Source organism: Drosophila nasuta, chromosome 3, assembly GCF_023558535.2.
Source record: "Drosophila nasuta strain 15112-1781.00 chromosome 3, ASM2355853v1, whole genome shotgun sequence".
Lineage (NCBI taxonomy): Eukaryota > Metazoa > Arthropoda > Insecta > Diptera > Drosophilidae > Drosophila > Drosophila nasuta.
Window position 1 is genome coordinate 4,700,775 of NC_083457.1, and position 20,335 is coordinate 4,721,109.

Below are 20,335 nucleotides of genomic sequence, written 5' to 3' on the forward strand. Positions count from 1 at the left end.
TAAAACGAAATTACCAGCGACAGAGCCAGAGCCCACCAGAGAGCAGCAGCAGAGAGGGGGAGAGGGGGATGGCAATAAAAAGGGTAAAAAAAAGAGGACAACAAGAAATCTGTGCGCTGGCTGGCTGCATTAAAAAACGCTTAGAGCAGCAACTTTTGTCGCCTGCCAGTCGCCTGGCGACTGTCGCGTCCAGTCCACAATGTCCTGCAACTGAGACGGGGACTGGGACTGGGATTGGGATTGGGATTGGGACTGAAACTGAGCTGGAGCTTCAGCTGAATCTAGTCTGGTTGCCTTGCCTGGCCAGTGTAATGTTCAGAAACTTGGCTGTCGTTTTGTGTCGCATTGTTCATTGACAGTTTTTCGCTTTTTGGTTTTTTGTTTTTTTTTGTTGGGTTCGTGCATTTCTGAAATTTGTTTGTTTTTAATTAATTGCACGCGGCGACGCTGAAGTAACGACGCCCTCCTCCCTTTGAGCCACATGTGGGCGTGGCTCCGGCTGAGGTTGAGTTCGAGGCTGCGTGCGGCAGAGTGATTAAGCTGCCGTGGTCACTGAGCTGTGGACTTGAATAGCGTGCTAGTGCCAGGATTTTAGATAAGCTTACACTCCTCCATATTCCCACACTCCAAGCTTCAGTTCTTCACACATGTGAATGTGGCTGGAGAGCTCAGTCCGCAGTGCGTGTCTTCCTTCGGGGCGTGGCTTGTTAGCGCAGCGTCGCCTCAAAGTATGTCGTAAAAAATGTTCACAGCCTGCGAAAAAAGCAAACAAAAAGAAAAAAAAAAAAAAACAGAACAGAACTGAAACTTTAATTTCGATTAATTTGTGCTGCAGACACACACGCAATTACCAACACCATCAAATGACATCAAAACTGAAGTCACAGTGTGTGAGAGATTGTGTCTCTGTCTCTGTCTCTGTGTTTGTGTCTGTGTCTGTGTGTGGGGCAATAACCATTTCCTGGGCCATCACGAATACCCTTTTGGGTTGACAGCACAATTTGCATAAATTTTAAATTTCAATTTGCAAGCCAAAAACGCAAAAGCAAAACTGGAAACTGAAAACTGAAAAGTGAACTCAAACGAAATGAAAGAAGAATTATGCACGCTGAGCAACGAGCAAGTGAAGGAAAAATACAGAAAAAATACACAAGTAAATGCGTGTTTAAGTTGCGTTTATACGACTGCTTGAATACCTTTTATTTGTGAAACAAGAAAATAAATTTAACAAGAAAATATGTTAAATATCTTTTATAGTATCTACTTTCTCAATTCATTTATACAATTTCAATTTAAAGTTGCCAGTCGCTTCGATTGTCGTCGATCTATTGTACTTTTTAAGTCCTTAGTTATTTAATAAATACTTTTAATCTGGTAATCTTGTTAATCTGGTATATTATGTAATATGTAACATATTTAAAATGTGGTATATAAATATACTCGTACATCTTCGAAATATAAATAATTTGGTATATTATATTTAGCTATATTTCTGTATATTTGGTACTCTATAGCATATTTGAAATGAAGTATATCAATATACACTTTCGGTATATTTTGTAGTTTTTGGTATATCAATAAGGTATTTCTTCAGAATATGGTGTAATTAAAAATGATTAACTACTGAGCACACAAGTCTGTTGATTACTTACTTGTTTGAACGAATATTTTAAATGAAATACTACATAGATTGCCAAATACATTTAAATACAATATAAAATATCGTTTATATACGTATTTTGTTTCTAAGCTTCTACAACTCTATAGATGCCAGTCACTGGGATTGCCTGTGATCTATTATACCCTTTCAACCCTTGTGCGACATAGAGAAAGAAAAACGAATATATAAAATTAGCAGGCAACAAAGAAAAAGAAGTTGCGACTAACGCACTTTTGCCAGGCCCAAGGAAAAGGGTCAGGAAGTTGGCTCTTCGGTTGTTTTGTTGTTTCATGTGTTGCCATAGTCAAGTTATTGCTGTCTCATTCATTTGTATACTATCTCTCTTTCTCTCTCTTTATTTTTCTTGCTGTCCCAATCTCCGTCGCGCTTGTTTGTCTCTTGCCCTGAGAGCAGCTTTCGAACAGGTTCCGAGTCTTGACTCTTGATTCTTGTTGCTGTGGCTGGTTTTACAAATTCTTACACATCCGCATGCTCACATGTGTGTGTATACGAACGTGTGTGTGAGTGTGTGGCTATTCTAACGGAAGAGGAAACAACTGGCATTGGCAGCCATACGACGTTAAGGATAATCGTGATGACAGCATATTTGGCTGCTGCCTGCTGCCTGCTGCTTGGTGACTGGTCGAAACTCGAACTCAAACCGAGAATCCGCGACAAGTTTTGGGGACATCCTTTTTGTGTCAGTTTTGTTGTCCTTAGAATGACATTAAAATGGTCAAATGAGTTTAGAGCGGCAGCTTATCCAGCACTTTGATCCTTCCTCTTCATCAAAACCCAAAAAATAAAACGCACACAGAAGAAAAAACAAAAGAAAACGCAATTTGAAATAAATCACAACACAAAATGATTTTGCTCCGAGTTTGACGTTCGGTTTTAGTTTAAGTTTGCTCCCTTTCGCATTGTTTCGACGCCTCATGCGAGTGGGCGTGGTCATCGAGACCAAGAGGGCGTAGTCCTTGTTTCTTGCTCACAACTCAATTTTCTGCACATCTCTCTATTCGCATTTTATGCGGAATCAACTTTTGTCTCGCATTTTGATAAATGCGATTTTTATGTTGATTTGCGCAGCAAAGCCAAAAAAAACGTCGACGAAAAAGAGTTAAAGAGCAGAGCTCGTTTAAAGATTGCCACGGGCAACGAGCCCATTATATTTTCAAATACTTATCGTGCATTTTTCTTCTTTTTTCTCTTTGCAGTTTACCTAAGCTGATGTCGCATTTTTCACCCCATATTTGAGGTAAGTTTGAAGGCATTAAATTAAAGAACACTTAAGGAAGCGAAAAGGCATTCTTTGTTTTATACTATTTTGTGTTAACTTATACGAATTGAAATTGGATTTATAGATAATTTATTAAATATGCTGTAATTTGATTGAATAATATGAAAAGCAAACATTTTCATCCTTTTTTAAATTTTCGAGCTAGTGTACATTATACCAACTGGAATTCCATTAATATATATAATATATTATATATGTGTAGGTTTCCTTGACAAGAACAAAATGTTTTATTGATTGATACTAATAAAATGTATTCAAAAACACATATTACACAAAAAGATCGTTGAAAATATCATTATTCTTTTTAATTTTTTGCACACTTTTTTCATCTACAAAACTGTATAATACATGCTAGATAAACGTGTTGGACAAACGTGAAATTAGAAAGTGATATTTACAAGTTGCCTAAAATAATATAATGTCACTTTTGGCTGCCTTCACAGCTCGAATAAAGATAGTAGAGAGATAGAACTGGAGATAACGATATTAGCAAATAGACAATAATGTTTTGTTTTGATGTTGAAATTACTTTGTATTTTCTTCTGCGGTTTATTGCTGATGGGATTGCTTATGATAATGTGGTCGGCACTTATGTTACCCTCCGCACCCCGAAGACAGCTCTTGGTTCTCGTTCGAATTCCATTGCGTATACGCAGTGTTGCTAGCAAAACTATAGGCAGAGCTCGAGTGTTTTCTTCGGTCACATTAATTGAACACTGTTTATTTATGGCTCGTAATTTAAATGCGGCCAAGTGGTTTTTACCATATAGAGCTACTGCCATAAAAGGCGTGGCTCAACGAGAAAGGGGTTGAAGGGAAGAGGGATTGTGGGCAAAGGGGTAGGGGTGAGGGTGAGGTGTAAACCATGTTGCTGTTGTTGGCTATAAATTGTTAAGTTTTGTGTTGTTGCTGATGTTGGTCGTGGTCGGTTTTTTATCAGCACGGCCAACAACATGAATAATAATGCATGCACATTATTCCAATGCTCATTTGCGTGCCACACACACACACACACACACACGCTCTGGCTCATGCGATGGCACAATTGAAGCGGATGTGCGCATTGTTTCCGCTTTTAATAAGGACTCTGTTGTTATGCCAGGGTCCTTGGCTTAACAACATGAGCTATGAATGCAGCCAGCCAATTGCAATCGCATTATAAGCCATGGCAACAGAGCCCATAAATTGCATTAAATTGCATTTAAATGTGTGTCGGACAGGTTAACAATACCCAGCTCCTTCTCTCTCCCTCTCGCTCTCTGTCTTATAATTGATTGTAAACTGAAGTTGGTAACAGGAAAAAGTACTTTAAGTCCAGTGCATTGCTTACAAATTGTTCTTACTGCCAATTTCACGCTTCGCTCCCGAACTCAAACTCAACTCAAGTTTTGCATGCAAATGTGAGAGAATTCGAAAATTTCCAGATACCCAAAGCCAAACGCAAAATGCAAAGTTATGCTTATGAGCATGAAATGGGCAAGCCAAAGTTTGCTTTACTCTTTGGCTTTAATTTCTTTTTCATCTCTTCTTTTTTTTTATGCCTAGCGCAGCGACACGCAGGCGACAACATTCAACTTTAGCTGGCAATTTACTTGGCCAACTCGGTCCCCAAAGGGGGCGTGCTCACGAAATGTCTTTTGGCAAGTGCACTGCACGCAGCTAAAGAAACTTTTATGTCTGCATTTGGCAGTCTCTGCAGCGAGTGCGACAAAAAGAGCTGATGCCTTAACCTTGCAGCTTGACTAGCAGGATATCCTGTATCACAGTTGGAAACGAGATGCGATGCCAAACACAAAGATGTTGGCTTGAGATAAGCATTGAGCGAGAAATAGATATCGCAAGCGAGATAAAAATCAATTGGATTTAGAAATTGAATAAATTATCAAGGCTGTAGCAAAGATGCTGGGTTAAGATAAGCAACAATTGAAAACTTAAGTGAGATAACAATCAAATTAAAGCAATTGCATTGTATATTTAGATATTTAAACAAGCTTAAGCTTTAAGCTTATAGACTTCTTCTTACTTTTTCTTAATTGCAAAGCCCAGATTTGACGCTGAAAAGTATAATCGAATAGCTTGACAATATTAAAAGATAACTAATCCCATAATAACTACTCATCGAAAATAGAATTTGTAAACAAGAATCAATTGAAGATCAAAAGTGAACAACTGAACAAAAGAATAAATTCTTCTTTATTCGTTGGTGAAACAATCGAACTAATACGATTATTGACTTAAAAAACATATTTTATTAATTGAAAACTTAATTGACATATTTCAATAAAAAGTTAGATAACAAATAAATTGAATGAAAATTAGTGTTGTGTCAACACAGTTCAATTTACTGAATTAGTTTTTCGTTTATTTTTTAATCCGTGAACTAGTTCGCTCAATTTGTTTAATTTTGTTTCCAACTTAGTACATAGTTTATCGCTTGATACTTTTAAAGCCGCTTGTGTATTTTAGGTCTACTAAAATTCTTATTATACTAATCCAATAACGTTTAAATAACTGTTGCCGTGTAGAACAACTAATTGAAAATGGAACATGTGAACAAGAACAAACCGAAGTTCAAAAGTGAACAAAAGAAAACAATGTTTGTGAACTTATTCAGTTCATTCACTTTACTGAATGGCTCATTTTGGTTCATTTCCTGGTGAAATGATCCAACTAATATATAAATAGAATCAATTCTCAAGAATCTAAACAAACTTGTATTTCCATGATGATTGTATTTTATTATAAATATATGAAAAGCAAGAGTATGAAATATAAATGTGACAAATTAAATAAAATCAATTCGATTTAGAAATAGAATCAATTACAAAGACTGTAATTAGGATGGAGGCTAGGATTTAAGCTTCAATTATGATTATCAATTACAAAATTTAAATTTGGGATAAGCACCTGAAGCAGACTTTTAAATTTCTTTAAAACTTGTAGACTTCAGCAACCATTCGCCTCATTCTTAGACTTTGCTTACAGGGTATTAAAATGCAAAAAGGCAGGCCACGTTGAACAGTCCAAGCACTTTGGTTGTGCAATTAACAAGCACTCGTTAGCCTCACTCCATCTGCACTTAAATATGTGTGTGTGAGTGTGTGTGAGTGTGGCATATAAGTTATGGCATGCGAGTCGTCAATTAAACAAATTCTGCATACATTAATTGTGCCGAAAAGTTTCGTTTAATTTCGTTACGGCATGCGTGTTGCTAACAGTACTGAAACTCTGATTCAGTGTTGGGAAATTTCTCATTTGTAATGGTCGCTCGACAGCTGCCTCGCTGGCTGGCTGGCTGGCTAGCTTGCTTGGCGTATACTTAATATTTTTTTGTGTGTGGTACTCGGAGAGGGCGCACACAGTTGGACCTGACTATGATATATGACTGTTTGGCGACTCTCTCTCTCTGTGCAGTGCCATGTGTGGCATGTGGCATGCGGCATATGGCCGAAGGAGGTGGAGTCGGAGTCGGAGGTTTGTGGCATGTGTGGAGTATGCTTAAAGCTAGCATTGTTAACAGCAACGAACTTTTGTTCATGCACTTAATTAGCATTTTGCTTGGATTGCTCGCTTTTGTTAAGCACTCGGTGTCGAGTACACGCGCGTGTCTATCGATGCGTGCTAATTGCACAGCTTCAATAGCAAAGCCCCCAATGACGACGACGATGATGATGAGAGAGCAAGAGGCAAGCAAGAGGTTTACACCCGTCTGCAGCCGTCTTCATTTGCAGCTTCAATTTCAATCCTTGACTGAATTAGGTGCTATCAAGTGCATGAATGAAACTTTGCCCACAACTTTGTGTGCCAAGACACAGCCATCTGCATCTCTCTCCCTCTCTCTCTCTCTCTCATCGTTGTAGCACTCTTGATGTCTCTGGGCTTCTAACAAGGAAATCCGTTCGAGTGCAGTCTGCCAGCAAAGCTTTTGCACTGACCACCCACTCGTGGAGTTTGCTTTAAGTGCTGCCTGCCAGCACTTGGCTACTAACATTCGAGTGCAACTAATGCAACGCTGCCTCTGCATCTTCCTCTTCCTCTCTCTCTCTCTCACTCTGTCTTGAAGGAGGTGTGTACTGCATCAAGTGCAGGGTAATGCCCAGAGCAGGATGATTGTCGATTGCCTTCGAACATTTAACTAATATTGCAATTGTTAACATGAAATTAACATCACAAGTTGTTTCAATTTGTCAAGACTGCTCTAAAATTAATAGAAATCTGCTTTATAAGCTAGGTTAAGTTGACCAGCTGCTCCAAGGAGGAATAGAGCATAGACCAATTGAGGTCCGTAGCATTCACAGAGAAGATGCTCCAGTGTTTTTTTTCACTCCAGACTTGTTGCATTTCCTACCACATGAGTCATCGCTAAACAGTGACCAGTTCAAATCGCAATCATTGGCCTGCAGTCTTTTCTTGAAAGCTGTGAATTGTACATCATCCTAGCAGAGTCACCGAAGCTATAACTGCTGCTTTATAAACATGCAAATTGTTGAAAATACTGTTGGAGATAAATGAAATAAATAGCACACTGAGATGCCTTTCCGTTTTAGTTTTATTCAGCTTACCGATCAAAACTGACCGCGTTGCTCAAAATTATATATTCGAATGTTTAAAGTCGCAAAAGAGATGAGAAAGTAAGAAAGAGAGCATATCTAACTTGACAAGAGAGCTGTTAGAATAGCAGTGAAAAGGCACACATCATACTACAATACTTCCAATGAAATTGCCGATTGAAGATGCCAAATAACACATTACAAACAGAAAAACTTAAGCTCTAATGGTGCATTAAAGTTTTAGCCATCGCTTATGTGGTCAATTATTAGTGGCTTGTGATTGATTTATCAAACGAAAAAGTGGTCCAGCATAGAAAAAGAAGAGAACTATAGTGCGGAATCTGCTTCATGATGTTTTTGTGTCATTCACCATAGAAAAAACCTCTTGAAATCCATATATTCTGCACATGAATGCGTGTGTCTGAAAAAAAAACTGAACCACAAGCGGAGTCAATGAAAAAAAAAAAAATAGAAGAAGAAAAAACTAGCTAACCCACTGACAGCACTGACGTTCAATCAATCAATCAACTGTTGCCAGCGACTAAACTGTATAAAAGGCAGCAAGAGACATGAGGAGCACAAAAAATATCACTCATACGCCCATTTGTGCGGGCGAGAGAACAGAGAAAACACATAAAACCCACGTAAATCAGCTTAGCAGCAACAATGGGAACAAAACAACAACCACAACAACATCAACGAAAAAAGGACCCTTTGGCTGGCAGCGAAATAAAAAGAGAGCAACATCCCAAAACGTTATAATCAAAACACACACACACACACACACATACACAGAGATGGGCAAAGGACCGCATCGATACAAAGGACATATGCCAGAACATGGCATAACAAACATAAAAAGGAAAAACACACACACATGTCACTCTCTGTGTGTGTGTGTGTGGGAGTGTGTGTGTTTTTGCGAGCCGCTGTCTATGCCTGCTGACCCAAAGAGCGACCTGTGTTCTGTTCTGTTCTTTGCTGGCCGGAAAAAACAAGTCAATGACGCAGCGAATGCCAACAAATCAGTGCAAATCACACAGGCAAAAAGCCAATGTAGCTAGTCATTTGTTGTTTGTGTTGTTGTTGTCGCTGAAATTCGTTTGTCAAACTGTCTACACAACAATAAGAAGGAGAAGGCTCACGAGCTGAACAACAACTTCACCTGGCGACAGTCTGTCACTTGGCAAGTTAATCAGTCAGTTAGTCAACGCTTCAGTCGAGTGCAACTACAGCTGCAGCTCGTTAGAGCAATTTAGCCCGAAAATATGAAGAATTCTAGGGGAAAAAAAAGAAATGAAATGCTGACAAATGGAAAATGAGACAAGCTGCAATGAAGTACAAAGCGGAAGAGCGACGCCATCTTGCACATGCATACATTAAACGCACACACACACACTCACTTACATACACAGATACGCGCTTTTGCAAATTCGCAGATACTTTTGCAACCTCAAACACACACTCGCACATCGTTAGATTGCGGCAGATATTTGCATATGATGTCTATATGCAAATGTCAGTTGTGTAGAGAATGGGAGAGAGCGAGAGAGAGAAGCGAAGCCTTAGCGACAACGAGCTGGCACACGCGGCGTATACGTGCTGCATTAACATATCAATCATTTGAAGAGCTCCACCAGCATGTAAATGATATGTGTGTTTGTGTGTGTGTAGATGGAAATTCCTTTAGGCACTGCGCAAATATTTAGGTAATCTAAAGATGAGTTCTCGCTATGATTCTTTGCTTTTCATCAGCTTTTTGTGTACTCAAATTTCGCAACTTGCAACTTGCACAAGTTGCAAACTTGCAACTGCAGCATGGCAATTGGCAATTGTCATCATAAATTGCGACAATTCCATGCAAAAGTTAATTGCACAAGTAAATCAGTTGCAATAAATTATTGCCACAACTTGCAGCTAACAATTGTCAGCGATATCAACTTGTTTGGCCATTATATAAGCCACACACACACACACACACACATTCACATTCAGCGACACGCACAACACAGACTGTCAACATTTGTAATTGTTGTGCTGATTGTTTAATTGCGGCCATTTTGCGTGCACTTCCGACATTTTAACCAGCCGCCATTCAATTGTTATTATTCTGTTTGCATTGCGAGTTGTTCTCACCACATAAATACTCTGTAAACTAGTCATAAAATAGTTGCCAACTTATAAGTTATATAGAGCATCGGTTAGTCGTTCATTGCATTCATCATTCGTTTATCTATTTTTTTACTTGAATGTCCACAAACAAATTAGCGGGACAATTTCATCAACGTGCATTTAAATCAGCTGCAATTTTATGATTTATTTCATTTTGATTTTTAAATTTTATTTCAATTTCCTTAGTCCGCTTTGCATTTATTTATATTTTAAATTGACTTTTTGCACAATTATTTAAATGCAAATTTGCATATTTGTTAGGGCTTATGAATATATAGTTTTATTAATCGTATATCATTGTTGTCAATTTGCATAATTCACATTTGACATTCGCCAGCTCAGAAAATATTGTTTTAAATCAGATGGAAATAACTTAAAACAAACACGCGCAAATTATACTTGGTCAGTTCTTGGCGAACATGACGTATGATTTATATTTGCAGAATTGTGTTTGCCCAACTCTTTTTGTCATCGACCTGCGGCCACATTAAACTTTTAATGTGGCTATTAAAAAAGCCACTGCAAGCAATTTAATTGCATTCTATTTGAATTTATTGACAGTTAATAACATCGGCTGCAATCATAACATGTTATTATAGTTTCATATACATGTTTGGTAATTTAAATTCGTTTAACTCGTTTGTTAATTACGCTTATGAAATGCGTCAATAAATTATGACAATTATGTTTATAATGCGGCGGTTAGCCAGTGACTAAAAATAACATTGATCGAATTTATGTCATTCTATAATAGTACATCAGAGTGATATTAGTTTTGCTCAATCTATTATCGAATTTATTGTGCAGAATATTATTTCAATGATGCAATAGGTTCAGACGAGAGAAGACTTTGGCTGTTGGCACTGATGTCATTGCCATTGGACTGAAAACATTTGTGCAATTATTTCAAGCATTTAAAGTCTCCCGTATTGCGTCATCTCAAACTCGCTCGACACCTCTAAAAGCAACCGCATAGAGAGAAAACAAGTTTGGAGCGCGTTTGCTCTGATTTGAGAACGTTGTTGATGCCGTTGGAAGTGTTGTGTGCGATGCTGTGCAAAGTCTACGACAATTACCAATTAGACGAAAGTGGATGCTGAGACCTCATTGATACACTTAACATTGCCTCCGGGCCACGATTCAGACACTTAAGCCAGAGATTGCTCTCGGCTTTTGTGCAATTTAATGAATATGTGATGCCTGCAAAAAAAAAGCTGAAACGAGAAAAAAAAAACGAAATGAACTGAAAATAAAATCGTTACCGCATAAATTTTGAGCACCCCTCGTGGGGAGAGTTGTACAGAGAAATGTAGAGAAAGAGCGGAACAAAGAAATATCATTATCAGCGTCTGTTCATCTTTCTCCCATTCCAAACTCGTGTCTCTATCTCTGCATTCTAGCTGCTGCTGCTGTTCTCTGCATTTGGCAGCTGTTTTCCTGCGGGTGCGTCAAATACCCAGAACGAAGCAACAGCAAAATGAAAAAAAAATACAAAAAATTCGGCATGCCAATCTCGCCGAACTTTTGACGCTTCTCTTCCAACTCTCGACGAGCTTGTAATTGACGCGCTGCTGGGGGGAGTCATTCGTTATACTCTGTGTTTTTCCATAGAATGAGTATCTCTGCTTGCCTTTGGCTTGAAATCCATTCAATTATTCCACTTCACATTGCTGTAGAGTATGGCAAAGTCGACTCCAAGTTGATTGTCTTGCATTCTCTGCTTTCTCCGGTAATTGCTTCAAAATAATTTGATTATTAACTTCTGTTGTGTGGAATTTAAATATTAATTGAAAATGTTGTGACTTCCTTCCCAGTCTCCTCCTCCGTCCGCCCTCAGCTCATTTAAGTCTATGGCACTTTTGGGTGGTTGCTTAACACGCATTTTGCGAGGCGTCTTTAATGATGGAAATGGAATGGATGGAAGCTTGTTAATCAATTAGTCGAAAAGCTGATGTTGCATTTAAATGTTGTATTGTTTTGCCAAGATTTATGCGACTCATAAATGTCAAGTGCACTCACACACATATGTACATACGCAGTTTTATATGTATACAAAAGGACTTCAATTAATCTTGATAATGTCAGCTTACAAACTGTTTGACTTCTGCTGTGCGTGAGAGAAGGGAAAGGGAAAAGGGGAGAACATCACCTGCAGCTGCTCGCTGGGAATTGAGACAAGTGCAGTCAGTGTCTGTGACACAATGTAGGACATTTCTAATAAAATATTTCATGCAAAATTTACAACACGCAAAGCCAACCGAAAACTGAAAACTGCAAACTGAAAACTGAAAAGAAACCATATGTCAATTGCAGATACGAACTCGTAGTTTAACTTGAATGTGCTGTCCCAACAGGACTGCTGTCCTTGCCCTGCCCTGCTGCTCCTTTTTGGCAAACACACACAATGACATGTCAAGTGCAAAATGCAAAAACTCACCCACTATCTGAACTGTATCATAGTTGTAGGAGCCGAGAACCAAGAGAGAGAGAGAGAGAGGGGAAAACTAGTTTTTTTTTCTCCTTGCTTTTAGCTTCCTTTTGCTGTCGACTTTGCTGCACCTACAACTTCCGGCCTTTGTTGAAATAACCATAAAATCAAGATAAGTTATTGGATTTGCAGGACAGGAAGCCTGGCCATAAGCACTTTTGCCCTCTTCACTCTCCTCTGTGCTTGTCCTTTGTGGCACTCTGTGTGCTCTGTGTCGTAGATTAATTGCTTTCTCTTTTAATTTTTTTTCGACTGCGAACTCAACCAAAAAAAATGAAAGAAAATTTTTGTGTAATATAAATACTATATGTGTGTGTGTGTGTGTTGCAGCAATTGCCTGAGCTGAGTTCTGACTGCAGCCCCAACAGACTTTATTCTCATATTTTATTTTTTTTTTGTTATTTTTCTCTTTGTATAAATAGTTGGCGTTGTCCTTGTTGTTGTCGCTGCCACTGCGTCGCACAATGCTCAGCTTAGCGCCTGGCCAAGGCAGCGAGGCACAATGTGGCAACCAGGCAACGTGGCAACGTGGCTCAGGACTCACGACTCAGGACTCAGGACTGTGGCGCCACACAATCAGTTTTCGCACTTGCCACGGACCCACTTGAAGAAGGGGCAAGAGGGAAAGCAAGGAGACCGTGCGCTTTGCCGCACTAATGCGATTAAGCCGCTTGTTGTGGCTGTCAACGCGTTGACTGGCTGACTCCGCCCCCCTCTTGTCACTCCTGCTGCCACTGCCCCTGCCCCCTTCAGTGTCAACCAGCTAGCAGCTAGCTGCCTCGGCAAGCTGCTTTTGTAATTCACTTAAGTGTGGCATTTTGGCCTGCGGTAAACGGCGGCCATTGTGTGCGTTCCCCCTCCTCCAGCTCCAACTCCAACTTTTGATCCAGCTGCAGCTCCTTCTTGTTGCCACTGATCTCTTTAGCATACGCTCTGGGCAGTTGGACAGTCGCTGAGCACAAGGTAAAGCTCGTATCTTTGACTCGGTTAAGGGCTTTAGTTTAATCATAAATTTCATTTGGCTGAAGTGCCTCCTGCAAATACTCACTATCTTTGTGCAACTGCCACACAATGCGGAAGCGAGAGAGCGAGAGAGCGAGAGGGAGAGAGAGAGAGAAAACGAGTGGTAACCATCACTTGTGCTGTCAGCTAGTCTTTACCCCTCGGCTACACAACAATTTATGATGACATTATGGCGTGACACTCTAATCAGATAGGCAAGGGCAAGTCGCAGTCATAGTCACAGTTACAGTTAGCAGTTAAATGGCAAAACTTCTATCAACTAGCTGGATGGATTTCGACACGCCTTATGTTGCAATACCCTGTAAAAGTAATTATAGGAGGCTTATCTTTGTACCTGCTATCCATAGCGTTGAAGTGTATTATAACCTTATGCCAAAGGAGGCATCTCTGACCGCATACAGAACAACAAACATTGTATAATCTTATACTCTCTAGCATTTAGATATCCAATTTTTATCGTCAAGTTTATTTTATATTATTGCCACGCCCGCTTCTGCAGTCTTCATACTTCCAAAGAATTCGCTTGTAACTAACGAAAAAAGCGTAGAAGTTATTAGAATCTAAATTACTTTGGTTATTGGCATATTGCGAATGTAGGAGTATATCAATATACCTCATATACTTTCCGTTTATGAATGAATAAATATAGTAATATAATATATCAATATACCAAATTCACTTTTGGTATGTGTTAGTATATTTTAATACTGCACTATTTAAATTTTAATGTAGTAGTTTATCAATATACCAAATATAGTTTTCAGTGTATGTTAGCATATGTATTTAACCAACAATACTACATTATTATATTTCAAATAAAGTAATCTACCAATATACCAAATATAGCCATTGGTATATTTTACCATATTTTAACGATAATATCGAACTGTTTTGCTTTAATTGAAAATGTGTAGTATATGAAAGTCGAGCTCACTCGACTCTAACTTTCTTGCTCATTTTGAGTTACGCTCGGCGATTAAATAACAATTGCCATATTTTATAGGATATCAGTTAGTTGATCACTTAGGGCCTTGGGCGCTGTTCATTGTGTCGTTGCGATTCACGCAGGCAGTCAGGAAATCTTTACGAGCTCACACGCTCATCAGGAAGCTTCGTCGCCGGCAATCAGGTAACCCCCAGGCCCAGCAACCAGGATGGTGATGGAGATGGGAGGAGATGGGCAGGGGAACGGGGAACGGGGATTGAGGCGTTGCCAATTGGAGTTTATTAATTTGGGGGCTGTGCGTGTTGAGTACTTCAGTCGAGTCGAGTCGAGTTGAGTTGAGGTATTTACAATTGTTGTAAATATTTCCTTTATTATTGTAATTATATTTATGACTATGCGGAATGCGGAATGTGGGCTCTGTGTGTGTGTGTGGCATGTGGAATGTGCAACTCTCTCCCCCTCTTTTTCTGAGGGTGTGTGTGTGAGCACGAGATTGTGGCTATGCTGTAATTTGTGTCAGCACGGGAGCACGCTTCCAGGAGAGAAGGGATGAGGACAGGGTGAGGTAGAGGGAGAGGGAGAGGGACAACAAGCGAACAAGCTCATGACATCGTTGCGTGTCACTGTGGAAACGAGGCAATTGCCATTTCGTTTGGTTTGTTGACTCTTTACTGCCGCTTAAAGAGCATTAGCAGCATATTTAAATGATTTCTATTAAGGGACGAAAGGAAGAAGTATTCCCTACTCCACTGCAAGCACTTCTGACATAATTAGTTATACATTTTTATGGTCGTTCTGCGCATTAGCAGATTGTTAAACTGATTTTTATTGCAAGAATAGGAATGTCAAAATACAACTCAATGCATATTTATTGAAATGTTTTAACGTTATTAGGACTTCCAATGTATTTTCATTTATTTTATTAATTTTCACTTAAGATTCTAAATAAATATGTGAGGGATGAGGACTTAATATTTAATATGCAACGTGTTTGGAATAATTATTCATTCCTCACACACTTGTGCTTTATTATTTTAACTTTTCATTTGCTTTTCCCCTTTTGCAATACCATGACTCGCTATTCGGAATAAAATTAATTTAAAGGTTTTTTATCAATTTAGAATATTGTGCGCTTGAACTTAAGATTGGAAATTAATACGATAGGGAATAAGGCTTATTAATTAAGATAGAGCTCGATTGACAGTAAGGATTTTGTTATCTACAATTAATTAATTAATAATTAGACATTCATCATACGTTTAGGAAACTTTTTATTTTTTCATTATTTTAATGTAACCATTTTAAAGTCTAATTTCAAATTTTCCATTCGGCAATTTCCATTTGTATATTAATTTTATTTCATTAATTCAGATATGTGTTATGTTTAAACTGGAGATTTTAAATAAATATGAGTTAAAATAAGCCTCTATACATAATTAATTGTTCATAATTTGAATGTTGAGTTTGTCTAAAATAATTATGCATTCCTCGCACACTTTTTAAGCATTTTTCGTATTTTATTATTTTAACGTAACCATTTTTAAGACACTTGTCAAATTTCCCATTCGCCATTTAACATTTTCGAATGCCTTAAATCTGCGCTTTCAACTCATTTCCTTGTCTCTGTGCTGGAAAATGTTATTTATGTTATTTCGCCTTGTTTACTTTTCGCAGGCAATACGGAAAATTTATGCCAAGTGCCTTGGGATGCGGTGAAGGAGGAGGAGCACACACTTCCGGCAGGACTAACAAAGCGTCATGGCTGACTTGACTTGACTTGACTTGGCTAAAACTTGACTGCGAGGCTCCAAAAAGTGAACGCAACTCGCAACTTGTGACGACGACTCTAGGATGGAGGATGGAGGATGGAGGCAGGAGCTGCACCACTCGAGGAGGCGCCTCCTGATGTCTCAGGTAATTATGCATATTTAAGCAGTTTTGTCTACAACAGTTTTCGAGCCTAAAAGCGTCCTTTCAACTGAATTATTTATGCAAACTGTGCTAGGGCCTGACATTTGCAAACATTACCTCAAGTTGTTGCCAAGTGGGCTGAGCTTTTCGTTCAGGACAACAGACGGGCTCGACCTAATGTGTTTAAAGCCAGCAAACATACATATAGTATACACCATGTACATACATACATATATAGTATCTATGTATATCTCGAGGCATATTAATAGAGGTCTGCGGCTATAATTGGCCGCCTAAAAGCATGCTATATGTTGCGCCTCGAAATTAATGCCACACTATTAATGCTAATGTTCTATAGGTCTATACATTTATCAATGACACAAGAGTTCAAGCGATGAAGTAGAATACCCTGTAAAGGGTACTAAATCCAACTGACAAGGGGTAGGCATTGCCTTAAAGAGGATGAATACTCAATATATTTATATATTTCATATTTCATTATCATCAACTTTAAGAATTGAAACCAATTTTTTTTTGCATTTGTTTTAATGAAGACAAAAGAAGTAAGCAGTGTTGTAATTTCACAATTTTCTGAAATATTCAATCAATATTTAAATATTTTTAAACTATTTGAATCCAAATTAAATAGGTATGAATAGGTATAAATATCTCAATTGATATATGGATTGCATTATTACCAACTTTAAGAAGTAGTCAATTAATATTCAACCATTGGATATTGATAAAATGTAAATAGACTTTAATGAACTTTCTATAGTTTTCTTTAATTTGTAATGAGTTGTTTTAATTCATTGCAATACTTTAAAAAATATATAAGAACATTTGATGCAATCAATATTTATACTTTTTTTGAAGTTCTTCCAGAGCATCTGTTAGTCTTGTATTCTGAATACATAGCAACACATTTACTTGATCTTCTTCAATGTGATTGCGTTTCATTTCTCACAGAACACACTCACACATACACAGATAGAGAGAGACAGTTGAATACACAGCTTTGCTTTCAGCTTAATTGTTTTGCAACTAAACATCAGAGCCAAATGCCTTTCATCATTTCGCCATGGCCATTGCCCAATCTCTCTCATTTGCGCTCTTTCTTTCTCACATTCTCGACTCGACCCCCTAAAGTCGTGTCTAAGTAGCTTTTGTGTAAATGAAAAGCGGAAAATGAACGGAAAGCGAACTGAGAAAGAAAAGCACACTTTGAGGGGCTGTTAGACGAAATCAAAGGCAGCATTCAGCTGGAAGGAGAAGCATGACGAGGAGTAGGAGGAGGAGGAGTAGGGCTCTTCTTTTTCGTCCCTTGCCGTGGCAGCTAATTAAAATGTATTTAAATGCGTTTGTCGCCTCGTCGCCTCGCCAGCTGGAAATCGAGTTTGTAATTTATGCGGTTTTAATAGAATTTTGAGGCAACCTCAGACACACACACTCACACACACACACAAAGGCAAACAACAAATTGGTTTACTTAGGACAACAGGACATGAGCACAGACAACAGATGAAAATACCGAAAGAAAAAAAACACGCAACCGAAACGAGAAACAAACAGAATGAGAAAAACAGAAAGCCATGTCGGAAATTAGCATCGTAGTTTTAGGTTTAGTTTTAACATTTTGTAGCATACTTTTCGCTCGAGCCAAGAAAGTTTTTTCATGTTTTTGCCAATTTCCCGCACCCGAAATTTTACGAATTTACGATTACTGAACACAAAAAAAGTTGTGGCAAAAGTTTAAAGCCTTGCGAACCTCGCTTAATTTATTGATTTGGGTCAGTTTGGGGCCAAAACCCGGAGTTGGAGGCGTGGCGATAGGCTGTATAGATAGTGGGCGTTGCTTACAACCATTTCGGAGTCGTGTAAATTTATATGTTTGGCCTAAATAGCAATCAAAGGCTTAACAATGCCAGCCAACAAATCCCCCACAAAATGCCTCACTTAATTGAACTTTGAACTCGCAGCAATGAAGCCCAAAATGGTTTCGAATTCGATTCCAATTGGTTATCGTGTACACTTGAGTGTTTTTCTTTCATTCTCCCTCTCTTCCCTCGAACTGAAATTCAAATAGTTTTCGTTGTTTTCCGTTCGGCCTTTCGACTAAATAAACGTTTTGGCCCTAAGTAAATGCTACGTAAAAAGCTGATCTGTCATTTGTTTTCTCGTTCTTGTGCTTGTGCTTGTTGTCCTCTGTTTGTTGTGCTTCCTTTTCTGTTGATAAATGCGCAAAACCAAAAACAAACACATAAATCACAAGCGTGCGGTTGGCAATGGGCGAATTCACACTGCGAGAAATACTTTTAAAAATGATTTAATTTGCAAAAGCAAACTCAAATTTATTTGTCACAATGGCAACAAACTATAATTTAGTAAAAAAGATTTAATAGAAAAATTGGCATAGAGAAAATTAACACTCTGAATATTATTCATAGTACCATGACGGTTACAAAACTAAATAGTTTAAAAATATATAAAGTTAATGTATTCTTATTTCTTGATTTTTGAAAAAAAGCAAAGCTTTCAAAAAATTAAAAATAATTTTCAATATAAAAATGAAATTAAACTCAGTTGTCATAAGCGTGCCAAAAAATAATAATATTCGAAGCAACAATATTAATCATATGCTTTCTGTATTCATTTCTTTTTAAAATGTTAGATGGGATTATGTTTTCAAAATAATTAAATAATAATTTCAGAATAAAAGAAAAATAAATAAACTTTGTCGTATTAGTTTTTGTTTCTTTCTAAAACATTTTCTGCACGAACTTTTCTCTCAGTGTATACTTGCGTCTAATTTGCTTAGCAGAAAAAAAACAGAAATTAAATTAAGTTTGTATGGTAACAAAGAAATAGTTTAATACAAAAAAATTAAATTTCAAATAGATATTTTTTTCCTTTAAAATGCTTCCACACATATTTTTCTCGCAGTGTACACTTGCGCCTACGTTGCTTAGCAAAAGTCCAGTTAAAGTTTTGCTGACAGCACCTTAAACCCCTCGACATTTCTACTACCACCTGCAGCTGCTGCCAACATTTTGTTGATAACAAATTTGAAGTTGTTGTTTTTGTTTTCTGTGTTTTTTTGTTATTAAATCTTCTTGTTTAGCACGAACAGCAAACACACTCGGTTGGCCTATCGATTTAGTGGCCAACAACTGGCGAACAAAAGGCCAAAAACACATTTCCAAATTCGAAATTCAAATCAAAATATCCAAAATCCAAAGTGCATTCTGTCAGTCAGCCCATCCCAGCAAAATGCAGTCAAGTGTGAGAACTATGTTTGTGTTCGAGTATGTGTGTGTGTATGTCACAAGCCAAATGAAAATTGGCCAAGCCGAAGCTGTAGCTGCAGCTGCAGCTGAGGCGCTTCCTGCCACATGCCACACCCAAAGCAGAGGCCGAACCCAACCGAACCGAACCGCAACAGCCGAAAATTTATGCCAATATTTGCATTCAATGCCCCAAAAATAAACCGTAAAATGCTTGTTGGCACAGCCCGGAGAGTTGGCATAGCAAACAGCATGGGCTTGGGTTTGGGGCATGCCACACAATGGTGCTGCTGCTGTTGCTGAGGTGTGCGAAGAGGAGCATCGTAATGTGCAACCAGGCTACGCAGGCAGGCTCAAAATTTCATATTTATGATAGCAGAGAGACAGAGAGGGAGGAAGGGAGAGAAAGAGCGAGAGAGAGTGTGAATGTGTGCATTGACTGCAATAATTCAATTGCACACCTACACAATTTACTGGCACCACAACAACAACAACAGCAGCAGTAACAGCATATCGGAAAATTGAAATATCGTCGGACTCTGACTCTGGCTTCGATTCTCTGGCTCTGGCTCTGAGTCTGAGTCTGGTCAGCAGTGGGAAAACGTTTAAAGCGCTTGAGCGAACATGGCCAATACACAAAACACACTCGAAACTCGAAGAAGGTTAAAGCCAACATTCACACAACGACAGAGAGAGAGAGAGAGAGAGAGAGCGCGCGAAAGAGAGAGGGACAGAACAATGAAAATGTGTGTAACTGAAACATGGTCAGCATTTAGCATATTTCGTAAGTTAGCAGCCTAAATCTTGTTCGCATACAAAACAGGCGATGCGATACGATACGATTCGATTCGATTGCGAGTTTTTGGTTATGGTGCCACAGGAGTTGGGCATAATTGGATTTGTTTAGCTGTCAATATTATGTCAGAAGTCGACATACAGAGTTTGACACATGACTGCAATGTGAGTGTGTGTGTATTTGGGTGTGTGAAGAGGAAAGACAC

General features: G+C 38.5%; 1 long non-coding RNA gene across 4 annotated transcripts in view; it reads left to right on the top strand.

The window, feature by feature from the left end:
- The window catches only part of LOC132791710 (uncharacterized), a 66,961-nt gene that overhangs the window by 23,262 nt on the left and 23,364 nt on the right, over nt 1-20,335 (top strand). For all 4 annotated transcript variants that reach the window (XR_009632932.1, XR_009632934.1, XR_009632933.1 and 1 more), the window contains exons 2-3: nt 2,878-2,918; nt 15,814-16,053. This is a non-coding gene — a long non-coding RNA (uncharacterized LOC132791710). The remainder of the gene's footprint in view (nt 1-2,877; nt 2,919-15,813; nt 16,054-20,335) is intronic.